Genomic DNA, 13,304 nt, shown 5'->3' on the forward strand with positions numbered 1-13,304 from the left:
ATTTTGTATGCATCCAAGCAACCAAGCTTGCAGCCAGTGCAGTGCCCTCCAGCATTACTCTGAGACCTACTTTTAATCTTGCTGCAGCGCATCCCTTTGGTCATTTTCTAAACTTCAACCAAACAGCTAAACCATTTATTCCAGTGTCACCACGGCTGCAGACAACTGAGGTCAAACCATAAACTACATTAAGTCTCATAACCAACCTTGTGACAAATATAAAGCTGCAGCAGCTACTTAAAGCTATCTGACAGGAAAATGGATTCAAACGACCATGTCAAGAATGTGAAATGAGACGGATTTAAATACATTAAGATGTAATATTAAACCAGGCTTGACCCAAACAGTAGCGTGCTGCCATGCCGGCTTGCCAGAGGTGCAAAAGTTTATCTCTGTCTCTCCTCGCTGACCTCAGGAATGTGCTTTGGTTAAGAATGTGTGCAGTGTTATTTACACTATCTAAAGCTACTCCTGCTGTATAGAAACCAGGCGACCTGGCTCCAAGATTTATCTCTATATATATCTTTTCCTCTCTGTCTCTGGGCTGTTCTGGACTGTTGATCTATTCAGATTTTAATGCATTCCTCATCGCTGCCCTGGCATCCACATATCACCTGCCAGATCACAGGACAAATTAAACCCCAGTCTGCTGTTTTGGAATAACAATTAGGCTGATTCAGTGGTGCTGCTGCCAAGCAGAGCTGGGGGTCAGGGTAAGTGTTAAGTTGCTGCTAGGTAACTGACTTGTTTTGTATTGCAAAGCTTAAATTGAATGAACTCAGGTACGTAAGGATGATCGTTTCTTTCTAATGCAAGCATTACCTGGTACTGCTTGAAGAGCTTATTCTACAGGTGTCATGTTAAATAGAAGGCAGTTGCAGCATATCTCATTAGAAAGTCAGTGATCCTTGGGATATCTTGTAGTACCACAGTGTACTGTAGCTGCAGCACGCTATGATTTGCATGACTGTGCCCTGCGGCTGCAGCATCATCTACTCACAAAGACAAAAACCCTGCAACAACAGCCCACATTGATTCACAGGTCAGGTCCATTAATCTTTAACAAGATTCAGACCTTGTGACCTAAAAAAAAGCCTCACATATCCAGAAGCGTTATAAAAGCAAGTATCCAAGCCGATCTTTGCTATCAGGATTAGACCCTGATCCTCTCCTTAAGGTCCTGTTAAATTCACCCAAAATGTCTATCCAAGGCATACCCAAAGTAAACTGGAAGTCGGTATCATTGTAAGTGATTCTGTCATTGAGTTATTTAAGTTTAAACACACTCAAATAAAAGGGTTTTTTTTACCTTCGCCTGAATATTTTCTCAAAAAAAGTGCTGCAGGTGACGAGAACTGGGAGGTATTAGCTGGAAAACACAATGGGGCCATATCTTTAAGCCTAACCTAGTCTAAATTCAAAGTAGATAACAATATTACAGACCATTTTCCACACTATAAGGCTCGTTCTCGACTCCATCCTTGCTGATAGCCGGCGCCAAGCTTCATGCGTGCAGGCACCTAGCTTTGCATGTGCAAGAGCGAGCCTTTTGTCAGGTGTGGTGAGTGCTGTGGCAAATGCTCATGTTTAAATTGGGTAGAAGCATGTGTGGACACGTTGTTCTGGAGAACAAACATTTCATCATGGACTGAAAACTTGATTATATTTGGAGAGAAGAGGCTTTGGACTGTTGGTGGTGAGTGTTTCAAGAAAAGTGGAATAGATTACAGGCCTTGAGGAACACTGCAACTGATTTGTCAATAAACCGATCCCTGACTCTGTATCCAGTTCATCTGTATCAGTCGGGTTCACACAGCTAGCTGAGGCTGGTTAGAATTCAGGTTAAAACAAGTAAACAAAGAAATATCTACAACAGATGTGGATAAAAACAGCAGTGTCTTTATGTACTGTGCATGATTGTGTATGCACCGACATATGTACAGTATATTTAGACATACATGTTCAGTATGTGAGCAATGGATCTATTCAGAACTCATGCATTGTTCTTATATTAGCGATGGCTGGCCAGACTGATTCTTTTTACAGTATCTGTTCCTTTTACTTGATGCATGTAAATAAATCAAACCTTTCAAGTTTTGATACTTCTTGCAAAATATGGTATCAGCTTCTCCGTGCACTCTGTTATAGCACATGCACGTCTGACAACTAGTGCTGCCTGCCCCACAAAACTTCAATGCATTACCAGTCATCATGTATAAGTTTACATTCATAAAATATTCATTTTATTGCACCGATTCAGCGACAAGAAGGCTTTTAAAAGGGAACCCATTATGCTCTTTAATGGTGACATTACTGTAACAGTATGTGTTGTACATGAATATTTCTGACAAATGTGGAAGGTCTACTGCGCGGCACTATTTCAAAGCTTTAGTGTGCATGCATTAAGTGTGCATATGTGCCACCAGTGACCCAAAAAAAATTAGTACAAATAATAACCCGACAATTGATTCTATGGAATGACTTTCTATTTACAGAATCGCTCTCATGTTCCCTAATGGCTCCTGTAATGGGTATATGTGTGCAGTCATTTGCACATGTGACCCTGGGGAATCCTGCGAAGGAATTATATCGCATTTCATATGCAAGTAAACGCCACATTGATTAATAATATAGTGAACAATTAATGTGTGTTACTTGTGATTTTAAGCACAGCATGAGGTGCTCTTACCCAGCAAAATACAAGTAGGTTCCCGTAGCAAAAAAACACAAAGCGATGCACACAGTTTGCGCTACTGTAAGTGCATGCCTTCGCCAGGTAGCATTGCTGATGTACTGCTCCACAAGTTAACATATGTAAGCTGAGAATCTGTAACACTCATGGAGAATATCATCATGGAAAGCTAATGGATCTATTGGGTCTCTAAAAACTCTCTGTCTCCAAAGAGCGCCTTGCACGATTCTAGCACCCAAATTAACTGGGTTCTCTATGAAAGGTGATGCCATTTCCAAAGAAGTTGATGAGTGAAAGTGTTGTGCCATTATTGCCACTTGTTTGCTGCATGAGTTGCCATGGCAACCTAGCTAGGTTAAAAGAGAGCCAGCTTCTTAGGATGGAAAACTCTGGCTTTAGACTCAACACACCTCGCTAAGCCACTAATCCTTCTTTGTGGTAGAAGCCTCAGGATACACTGACCACAAACTGACAAGGAACAAAGGGAACACAGGTACATATAGACAGAGTATTAATCACAAGAACAAGACACAGCTGAAGTAGGCAGGCACTGGCAAAAGGAGAGAAACGCAAGGATTGGTTAACAAGGGCGACATGACAGTGTGGTAGGTAACACTAGGGAGGAGCTAACAAGACTAATACAAGACAGGTGTGCAGTGAAAACTCTGCAACATTTAAGGACTAACACGACTGATACAAAGCAGAAGTGTGAGAAAACAGGGGAAACAGACAAAGGGATAGTGAAACAAGACATGACACATGAGAAGAGTGACCTTTTGTTTGGAGTTCTGTTGCCTGTTTCCTGTGGCTACCTGATTTTGGGGCTTTACCCTGTCAGATTTTTTAAAATAAATCTGTGCATTCATCTTACTGCCTCATCTGTAATCTGAGTTTGGGTCCAATGCTGCTGGCTTCACTTCAAAGTGTGACAGTTTTTGGCCTTTGCTATTATGAAGGGACAAAGAGTTTCAAAATCCCAGATGAAGGCCATGCACTTCAACACGCTGGTTAAATAAAGAGCAGACTCTCCAGGAAGCAGTTACTTGAGCACCTAGTTGATTAGTGAAGGAGCGACAGTACACTCTTACTAAAGTGTCACCAAGGAAAATTACCTTGATTCAAGATATTGATCAGCTCAAGTGATTTATGGGGGAAAAAAACGAATAACTACAGGAGACTTTTGAAAAGGTTCAATTTAAACACTGATTTCTTCCACACAAATGAGCATAACGATGGAGAGAATAGAGACACAAATAAGGGCTGTGAGCTAGAAACAGTTGCTAAGTTTTAATCACTTAAATCGCAGCTTTCACTGTGGCTGCCTTCAACTATCTTTCATGTGAATCTTGCAGTATAAGAAACCAGCAGTCCTCCCTTTAGCAGGGGAGCAATTTCTTTACCTGTTTTCCCAGACCATATGCTACTAATGATGTTTAAATGTGGCTCGGAGGATCACATCTCCAGCTCATTATAGTGGATGCCTGGGGCAAGAATAAAACTCTTTACCCAGATCCAAGATAGAGGTCATTGTCCCCGTCACCTTCACTGTGATCCAGGCAGTTCATCAATTTGATAAAAATAGTCATATTTTCAGGATTTGTTCAGTGAACTTTTAAATGAGGGACATATCTGGGGAAAATGTAGACAGTTTAACCAGCTGCAGGCTCAACAGATGAATACCCAACATGCTTCTGGCACTAATGTATTTTACATAATGACCTGCCTCACCTCAATCTTTTGAAAATGCTGGAAAACATTTGAACAGCTAAAGCTTGTTTCCAGTGAATTACTAGGTTGGGTTAATGCATTATAGCATAAACTGGTTTCCCCTGTGATTAAGTGTAATAATGGTGATTCAAGACCTTTCTGTTAAAACAGTCAATTTGGTTAGTATTTTGTTTTCTGACTAACTACCTACAAAACAAATGCTATACATTATATTTAGTGCTAATGTGCACATATACCATAACATGCTAAACGTAGATGGCAAACATAGTCAACATTATACCTGCTAAATATCAGCATGTTAACATTCTGACATTAGCATTTACTCCAAGCAGGGGAGAGAGTGAAAGGTTGTAATTTGTTTTACATTTCTGTCTGTATTTTGAAGCTCTTTTTTGCAAATACACTCAAAAAATGACACAAACTAGTGTGTGCTATTAAATGGTGCAGCTGTAATCTCTGTGAAGGCCCTGACACTCCAAGCTGGTAGTTGACCGTAGGTCAATGTCGAGCTGTCAGTGAATCGGTTACCAAAGCTTTGCAGTACTGTTGGCCCTTGGTTCACCTTTTTTTGCTCGATTCAGCATGTGTAATCAGTGTTGTAGATGACAGAGCCTGTCGGTGAATAAAACCAATCTTACTGGCAGCTCAGCTCAGCACATGACATGAACAAAAACGGAAGTGAGGAAAGCAAAGAAACATCTAAAGACAAGAGGGAGTGAGATCAAAAATAAACTTGTAATATAAGGATGAGCTCTTACGTACGGAAGCGTATTTCATTCACTTGACAAATAAAAAAAAGCCCTGTTTTTCTGAGTATTTTTTTTCCTGAACGAGGAGACGAGATACTTCAAAATCTCGCGAGAAGCTCCCACCTGGCACCTGCAAGTGACCCCTGCATCCATGGTGACTCCTGCTCATGGATGTATTTTGCATCCGTGCTCCTGCTCCTAGACAATTTCAACTACGGGATCAATAAGGGTAAGGCACGTAATTAGTTACACACAGGGTATGACAATCTAGCTATGTTTTCGGCTGCATCCTTCTAGTGTAGGCCTATCGCTCAATGTAACAGGTTAGGTTAGTAACAGGTTGTAACAACGTTACTGAAATCATGCCCATACACGTTTGTCAGCATTTTGTCAGCTTATTTTGAAGTATCTCGTCTCCTCGTTCAGGAAAAAAAAAATAGCCCGAAAAACAGAAAAAAATTACCACGAAAAACAGAAAATATTAAAAAACAGAAAAAAATTACCACGAAAAACAGAAAATATTACACAGAAAAACAGAAAAAATTACACCAAAAAACAGAAAAATAAATAAATTACTCCGAAAAACAGACAAAAATACTCAGAAAAACAGGGCTTTTTTTATTTGTCAAGTGAATGCAATACGCTTCAATACTTATGCAACAAAAACGGTTCGTAATTGTTTGTGTTATCGTTTGATGGGACATAAATATCTGTCAGGGGTCGAGTGCAGACCCAAATACGACAGGTCAGGACCAAGCAGGGTGAGTGCTGGAATGTCTTGCATGTAGTCAAAGAACAATCCGGCAAAGAGTGTGTGTGTGTGCGCTGGAGAGGCTTATATACCCGGCTGATTGACTGATGAGCTGCAGCTGTGGAGGCAGGTGAGAGGAGCTGTCTTGATGAGGGGGGCATGGCTGGCTAGCAGGGTGCAGGTGAATGGAAATTTACCAAGGGCAGGTGAAGGAGAGAAGCAGACTGTGACAATATCCTTTGTTCTTTAAAAATCCATTTGTGTTGTTAATGTGCTCACTGGCTAACGAGTATCTTGAATCCATCCTGTCGGTCTTCCGGTTTCCAACTTTGAATGACAAATACCGACTACCGCCGCCTGCTGGTATGGAGAGTTACTTCCTCTAATCGGTTGCTATAGCGCCCCCCTTTGGCCAATTGATGTAATATTGCTTCATTCGCATCCTCCCAGGACCCTCTACCACTGTGCCAAATTTCACATGGATTGACCAAGACAGTGAGGAGAAAAACGTGGAACAGACACACAGACAGAGTTTTCGTCAGATCTTTTTTTCTTATATACTTGTCTGTGTCTGCCACAGGGTGCTAATTCCTCGAATAAAGGAATAAGGACGACGCAAAGCATGTGCAGTGTAGCTTGTTTCTGGTTGTTGAAATTGAAACTGTTAAAACAATCTCCAGTCTCCCCTACAGCCTCACAGAGATGCTAACATGGCTGCAGACATGCAGACTCTTTTCAGCAGAACTTCTTATCTGTTAGCCTGAAAGTTTATTCTTGACCTTGGAAACAGCAGTCAACAAAATAATCTCCACACTATGAAATGGACTTTATGGTGAGATGATGTTGTCAGCTGTTTGCAGGGTCGAAAATAAACAGTATTAAGGAAAAAAGCAACCCAGATTTGTGCATGGCTGAAACCAGCGGCTCCTTCTATCAACAATGCAGTCTGAGGTGAAGCACTAGGCTTGGAATGGATGAGTGGTTTTATTTCCAGCAATCAGCACCAGCTTGTAGCCATTTATTGGTTAAGCAGAAGTGCTGCTCTGATGATTGCGTGAGGCAGAATAAGGCCACCGCTACTGTAAAAGCCAGTCTCCCTAATGTCTGTAATCAGTGCTAAATTAAGGCAGCAGTGAGGTCAGATAGTTTAGTGAGTGGTGGAAAAAAAGGCAAGGTGGAGTGAGGTTTGGCTGTAACCCTGTCAGCTTTACAAAATCCAAAGAAGAGGATCCTGCAGTCAAGTGTGATACCCCGACAGTAAAACTCTGACCTTGAAGTAAATAAAATAAGGCTTATCGCAGGTGATTCAGCTTCCGTCTCTGGAGATGAGGAGCGTGTGGAGGGAATAATAACACACACTCCTGGAGCAAAACTAAATTCTTCAACTGTGAAATATCTTTATTTATGTAATCATGAAATATGGACTGAGTCCAATAAACACAGTAACATGTTCATCATCACAGGAGATCTGTACAAAACGATAAACTTTGTATCAGTGAAACCAGGTGTTTTATCCTCAGTGGTCAAAAGGCCAGTGTCAAATACTCATAAGACCAAAAATAAACCCACAAAAATAAATTAAATTGTTTGTTTTTTTCCCCAAAAGAGGCTGACACGCCATGTTAGTTAACTTGCTAATGTTTACTTCATAAATCTTGTTAATAAATGGCAAATTAGGTCAATACCCAATAGTTAAGTCATGATTTGGTGAATACTAATCATTTGACAACATTAATTAGCACTGAGTGAGCAGTTAATTATATTAATTTGAGGACAGTAATTGTGTAACACTTAAATATACAATATTTCTACATTGTATGATTTTTTTTTTTCTGTGACATTTGGATTATTCGCCTTTAGTATCTAAGATTAAAGTAAAGATGGAATTTAATTAGTTTCCATTAATCCCACTACACGAGTGAACATCTGAGGTAAAAGTAAGAGGTAATTTACAATCTTTATTGATAATGCCCTGCCTCATTTACAATATTTATACCATTAAAAACTCAGTTATTTACAACCCTGATTCAGAAAAAGTTCGGATGCTGTGTAAAACATACAAAAAAGGAATGTAATGATTTGCAAATCCTTTTTGACATTAGGCATGGAAAATAAGTAACATTTTTTTCATTAATCATGTTTCCAATGCAACTATTCACATGGAATTTAGACATTGGTATTAATTAAATAAAACTACACTGATAAAGAAATCATAACATTTTAATGAATAAAAATTGTGTGCAATAAAGTGGACTGCCACAGGATAAAAGTAATGAACACATTTGCAATGCCAGTTTTAAGATGCTGCCTGTATGAAGAAATTGGATTTTGGCTCATTCTTCCTCACAGACAGTCTTTAAATCTTGAAGATTTTAAGGGGGCTGGATGTGAAACTTGAGATAAAAAATTCACTTTCAAAACTTCAAAATGCATTCTGAGTGTTTAAAAAAGAAAAAAAAAAAGTGTTGTAACACAGTAGTAAACATGTCCCTGTCCCAGCCTTTTTGGAACATCTTGCAGGCATCATAATCAGAATAAGTGCAAAAAACAATTAAGTTGATCAGTTTAAACACTAAATATCTCGCCTTTGTACTGTGTTTGATTGAATATATGTCAAAAGGAATTTGCAAAGCATTGCATTCTGTTTTTATTTACATTTCACACAGCGTCCCAACTATTTTGTAATTGGGGTTGTATTATAAAGTTACTGATTTGCAGTTTACTCAACAAAAGGTGGTTGAATTTCCGTCCATTAATCATCATTCACCCCTTATTTACAAATAACGACTTAATTATCAAAGAGTACCACAAACATGACAAACTGATAGCCATTACTTAACAATATCAAATAATTAACATGCACAGAACAATCACCATTTAACCATTAGATCATCATTTGCCATTTACTAACATTGTTACACCAAAATGCTGCCCAGCATATATAATTCACTCCTCCAGTGCATCGTCATGGCAGAAAAATATCACTATGTGTTTTATACAGACTTACGGAGTCACTTTGATTATTGTGTATACATTGATGAGAGTGATCATTCTGTTGCTAGGATAAGAATATTTTAGTATTAACAACCTAAATGCAAAATGAGATGGAGTTAAGTATTTCCGTACTGTTTCTACAATATCATACAATTACCAAGTAACGCTAATTGGTGCACTGCAATTACAGGGGCGTCACTACAGGGAGTCATACATACTTAGTAGTAATCAAATAGCTAATTACTGCACCACCTATGGTGTGGAGGCGGTGAAAGAAAAGACAAGACAGCTCCCTCCTGGCTAGCACGTCCCACTCAGCCATGCAGGTTTTAAGTTAAATCAAGATACCCTTAGAACTCATAAGCCCTTTTTCTTTCATAGCAGGCATAAAAACCTCAACTAAGTAATCCTCTGACACACTGCTTCAATCCAAACCTATAAAACACATGCTCAGTCCTAAAAAGCCGGCAGTAGTGAGCTGCAGTGAGAACATGGGGGTATGTTAACACTGGCCTCCCCGTGTCCTCTGATTCCTCTGCAGAGGCATGGACCTGTCATAGCTGTCTTTATGTTCACAGTAAATACAACTCTACAACAAACAACTAGACAGTCACTCACACACGCACACACACACATATACAGTATCTGGAACATTTCAAAGCAAAATATCAACAATAAAATGCACTTTGTCATGAAGTAACAGTAAAACTCAATACTTTGGTCAACCAAATCAAATAGTTTTGTATCTCTACACAACATCAAATACAATTTAAGGCAAAAATCAACCATTCAACAAGTCAAACAACAAAAGGTTCAAAAACATACATTGAAAATATTTCTATTTACAATATTTCCTCATAGAAAAATATGTTTGACTTGCACAGAGTTTTAAACATGGCCACAGTAAGACTAATTTCAACCTCGAGTGCACAAGGCTGTCAGATCAGATTTTATCACACACCCACTGGTTCCAGTGCAGCTGTTGTAAAAGGATGCAAGGGCATCCTAGTGAATTTCAACTGGCATGGGGTGTATTGTACGATAACCTGCAAGCTACTGCAACTACCAAGCAACTAAACTAATGCTTCTAATAATGATATAACCACTGTCTTTTTTTATTATGTAGATAAACAACTTCTGGTTACTTTTTACATCTGTGTCTATCAATCTGTAAACATTTTTTGGTCAAACCAACACTTTCCTACAAACTATTTATGTTTAATCCTCCAGTAGTTACAGTAACCAACAGGCAGCGACAGTGCACAATCTGCAGGAGAAACAAAATCTACAAGTACAATAAAATACAAATACAACTCTTGTTTTTGAAGCGAGTACAGCAGCTAAATCGGGAACCACTGCGGTGTACTTCGATAGTGCAAATGCAACCTCAGGGGCAGAGCCGAGCGGCTGTGGACCTGGTCTGAGGTCAAAAGGCCTGTTCTGACAGACTGGTTAAATGGATGGAGGGGTGTAGTAAGCCAGCCACAACGCAAGGGAGACATCTAACAGTGGGAGTGAAATGGAGGCAGAGGCTGGCGTTTGGCGAGGTCGGCTCATTTGGGCGCCATATCATAGAGCTCATGTACAGCTTGAACCTAAATGTCACAGTGCGTCTGTGTCCCCAGGCCCACGCAGAGATGATGAGTGTTGAGTATTTACATCGGTGGAGGGTTAGTGCAGGAGTCAGTCAACGTGACCACCTGTCAACACAACAGTCTGAATGCTTCTGGTGATCTGCTGCAAAGTGTCAACAGGGTCAAAGTCACCACCGTCGTCACATTTTTCATCCTCTCAAGTGTGTGTATGTGTGTATATCCGTTATGTGAAGTACATTCTTTTGATTTTACAATTAGACACAATTTTAGCTCGACACAGACATTCACAAAAATCATTGCCATCCTCCGGCAACTGCTTAAAATGTTCAGGCACAAAGACTAAATCCACCACGAAAAAAGGGTCAAACAGGTGGAGAAGTGTAGAGGGCCAAGCAGGAGGTAAAGCTGAGCTGCGAGGGACACCAGCAGGGGATCCAATGTACATGTAGAGTAGGTAGAGGTGACACTGTCAAATGAAAGAGGAAAATTAGTGCAGTCTCTCCGTTAACACACTGATTAGCGTTTGCATGTTCTGTATCAGCATATCTGTCTAATTTCCATAATTGCACTGACAATATTTCCAAATCTAGAAAAGATTGGATTTCAAGCGAGGTAGGACATTGCAGTAGATCATCAGTACTCGCATAATCATAATCACAGGCAAATTTACATTCGGTCCTCCTAGGACTCTGCTGCAGCTAATAATAGCATCTCTTACTCAGGTTGCCACAGGAATATAAAGTAAGATTGTTACTTTACTGCTTGGCTTCTTTCACTGTCCCTGTCTGTTTTTTTATCTTCTTTCCTTTGTGCTCTTCGACATCAGTTCATTGATAAAAAATAATAATGCATCCATTACTACAAGTGTAAAGACTGTTCTCTATCGTATCGAGATTATCTCCCCACCCAGTAGTTATATCATAACTATGGGAATTACCCCCATCTCGGGTAATCAACGTGGAATATTGACACACCACTTTCCATGGCCGACATGCGCCAGGCAATAAAAGCCTAACCTTGCGCATGCACCCACTGATTCATTGATTTCCACCTGTCGGAGTCAGCGTGAGAGCAGAAAGAAAAGAGAGGAGTTTAGTGTTTTGTCCACTTATCTTCGTCTAGGTTGGAGAGCTGGCCTTTGCGGGTCCCTCTCGAGGATAGCAAAACGCTGTTTCTTCTTTTTGACAATAAGGAATATAGCAGTTGAGAGCGGTGCCATATTCATGTATTGCAGCTGTCTGTTTACGCACGGTTGAGGCATAGCAGCTCGCTCAAGCCTGACTTAGTCGGGGGGCAGCAGGCTGTCTGCCTGCCTGCCTGGGTTGTTTCAACAATGACCCAGGGGTATCGTTTACTGTTCCAAAGCACTCCTCCTCTGATGAGGGTGGCTGCATTTTCCATTATTGCAGACCACAAGGACAGGGAGGTCTTGCACTCGGAAATTTTCACTTTCATGGCAAAGTCAGCTAGTAGGGAAGTGAAAGAAGAAGATCAGCAGGCAGGGTTTTATTCCCACTATTTTCTTGTTCCGAAGCGGGACAGGACGCTCAGGCCTGTCTTAGACCTCAGGGAGCTGAACAAGTTCCTCAGGCCCCTGAAGTGCAAAATGTTGACCGTGTCCAGGGTCAAGCAAGCTGTCCGGGTAGGTGACTGGTTTGCAACCGTCGACCTAAAGGACACCAATTTTCAAATCCCAATCTGGGAGGGGCACGGAAGGTTTCTCAGGTTTGCCTTTGCAGGAAAAACCTTCAAACTCTGTGTCCTCCCCTTCTGCATCTCACTGGCACCCCACACCTTCACCAGGTGCATGGATGCACTCTTGGGGCCTCTGTAGCAGCAGAGTCTCAGGATACTTAACTATTTAGACGACTGGCTAATATGTGCACAGACAGAGTCTGCACATCATGTGTCTGTGCTGTTGGATCACATTCAGGGTCTGGGGCTGCGGATCAGCGAGAAAAAGTGCAGTCTCCAGCCTGCACAGGCAACCCAGTTTCTAGGCATATGGCTGGATGCCAGAGCTGGGTTGGTGTTGTTGTCACAGGAGAGGCAGATTTCAATCAGGACCTGCCTCTCTCATTTTCGGCTGGGTGCCACGGTCATGTGGCGGCTGTGTCTCCGCCTCTTGGGTCTTATTGCAGCCTCGGTACAAGTGGTGCCATTGGCTCTTCTACACATGTGTCCAGTCCAGAGGCATCTCTTCAGTCTGGGGCTCTGTCCACAAAGACAGCTGCAGGCAGCAGTGCTTGTCACCGTGCAGCTTTGTGTGGACCTCAGGTGGTGGCAGGACCCAACTAACATTTTGGGGAGTATGCTTGGTATACTCTCTACGGATGTGTCCCCGGAGGGGTGGGGCACACTCCAAGAGGGCAAGGGCACCAGTGGGGTCTGGAGCGCCTGCTGGAAGGGCGAGCATATCAATGCTCTAGAACTGAGAGCCCTGGCCCTCCACCATTTTCTCCCGAGTCTGCAAGGCCGTCACGTGCTGGTAAGAACCAACAGTCCTGTGGCAGCAGCATATGCCAACAGGTAAGGGTGGCCTGTGGTCCCCAAACCTCTGCAGAATAGCACACAGGCTGTGGACCTGGGCATGGACACGGTTCCTGTCCATCAGGGCTATGCACGGGCCTGGATTGGTGAACCAGGGGGCGGACCTACTCTCCAGGGGAGGCCCAAGTCCAGGGGACTGGAGGCTGCACCCGGAGGTGGTCAGGGAGATCTGGCACCGCTTCAGCAGAGCAGTGGCTGACCTGTTCGCAACCAGGGACAATGCCCATTGCCCACATTTCTTTTCC

The 13,304-nt window shown here is 41.7% G+C and overlaps 1 protein-coding gene across 4 annotated transcripts in view; it reads right to left on the reverse strand.

The window, feature by feature from the left end:
- Positions 1-7,315: 7,315 nt before the first annotated feature.
- pitpnm3 (PITPNM family member 3) overlaps positions 7,316-13,304 on the reverse strand; it is a 129,329-nt gene continuing 123,340 nt past the window's right edge. For all 4 annotated transcript variants that reach the window (XM_050060243.1, XM_050060258.1, XM_050060236.1 and 1 more), the window contains exon 21: positions 7,316-10,975. The gene's annotated coding sequence lies outside the window, so the exon portion shown is untranslated. The remainder of the gene's footprint in view (positions 10,976-13,304) is intronic.

Source organism: Epinephelus moara, chromosome 2 (genome assembly GCF_006386435.1).
Source record: "Epinephelus moara isolate mb chromosome 2, YSFRI_EMoa_1.0, whole genome shotgun sequence".
NCBI lineage: Eukaryota > Metazoa > Chordata > Actinopteri > Perciformes > Serranidae > Epinephelus > Epinephelus moara.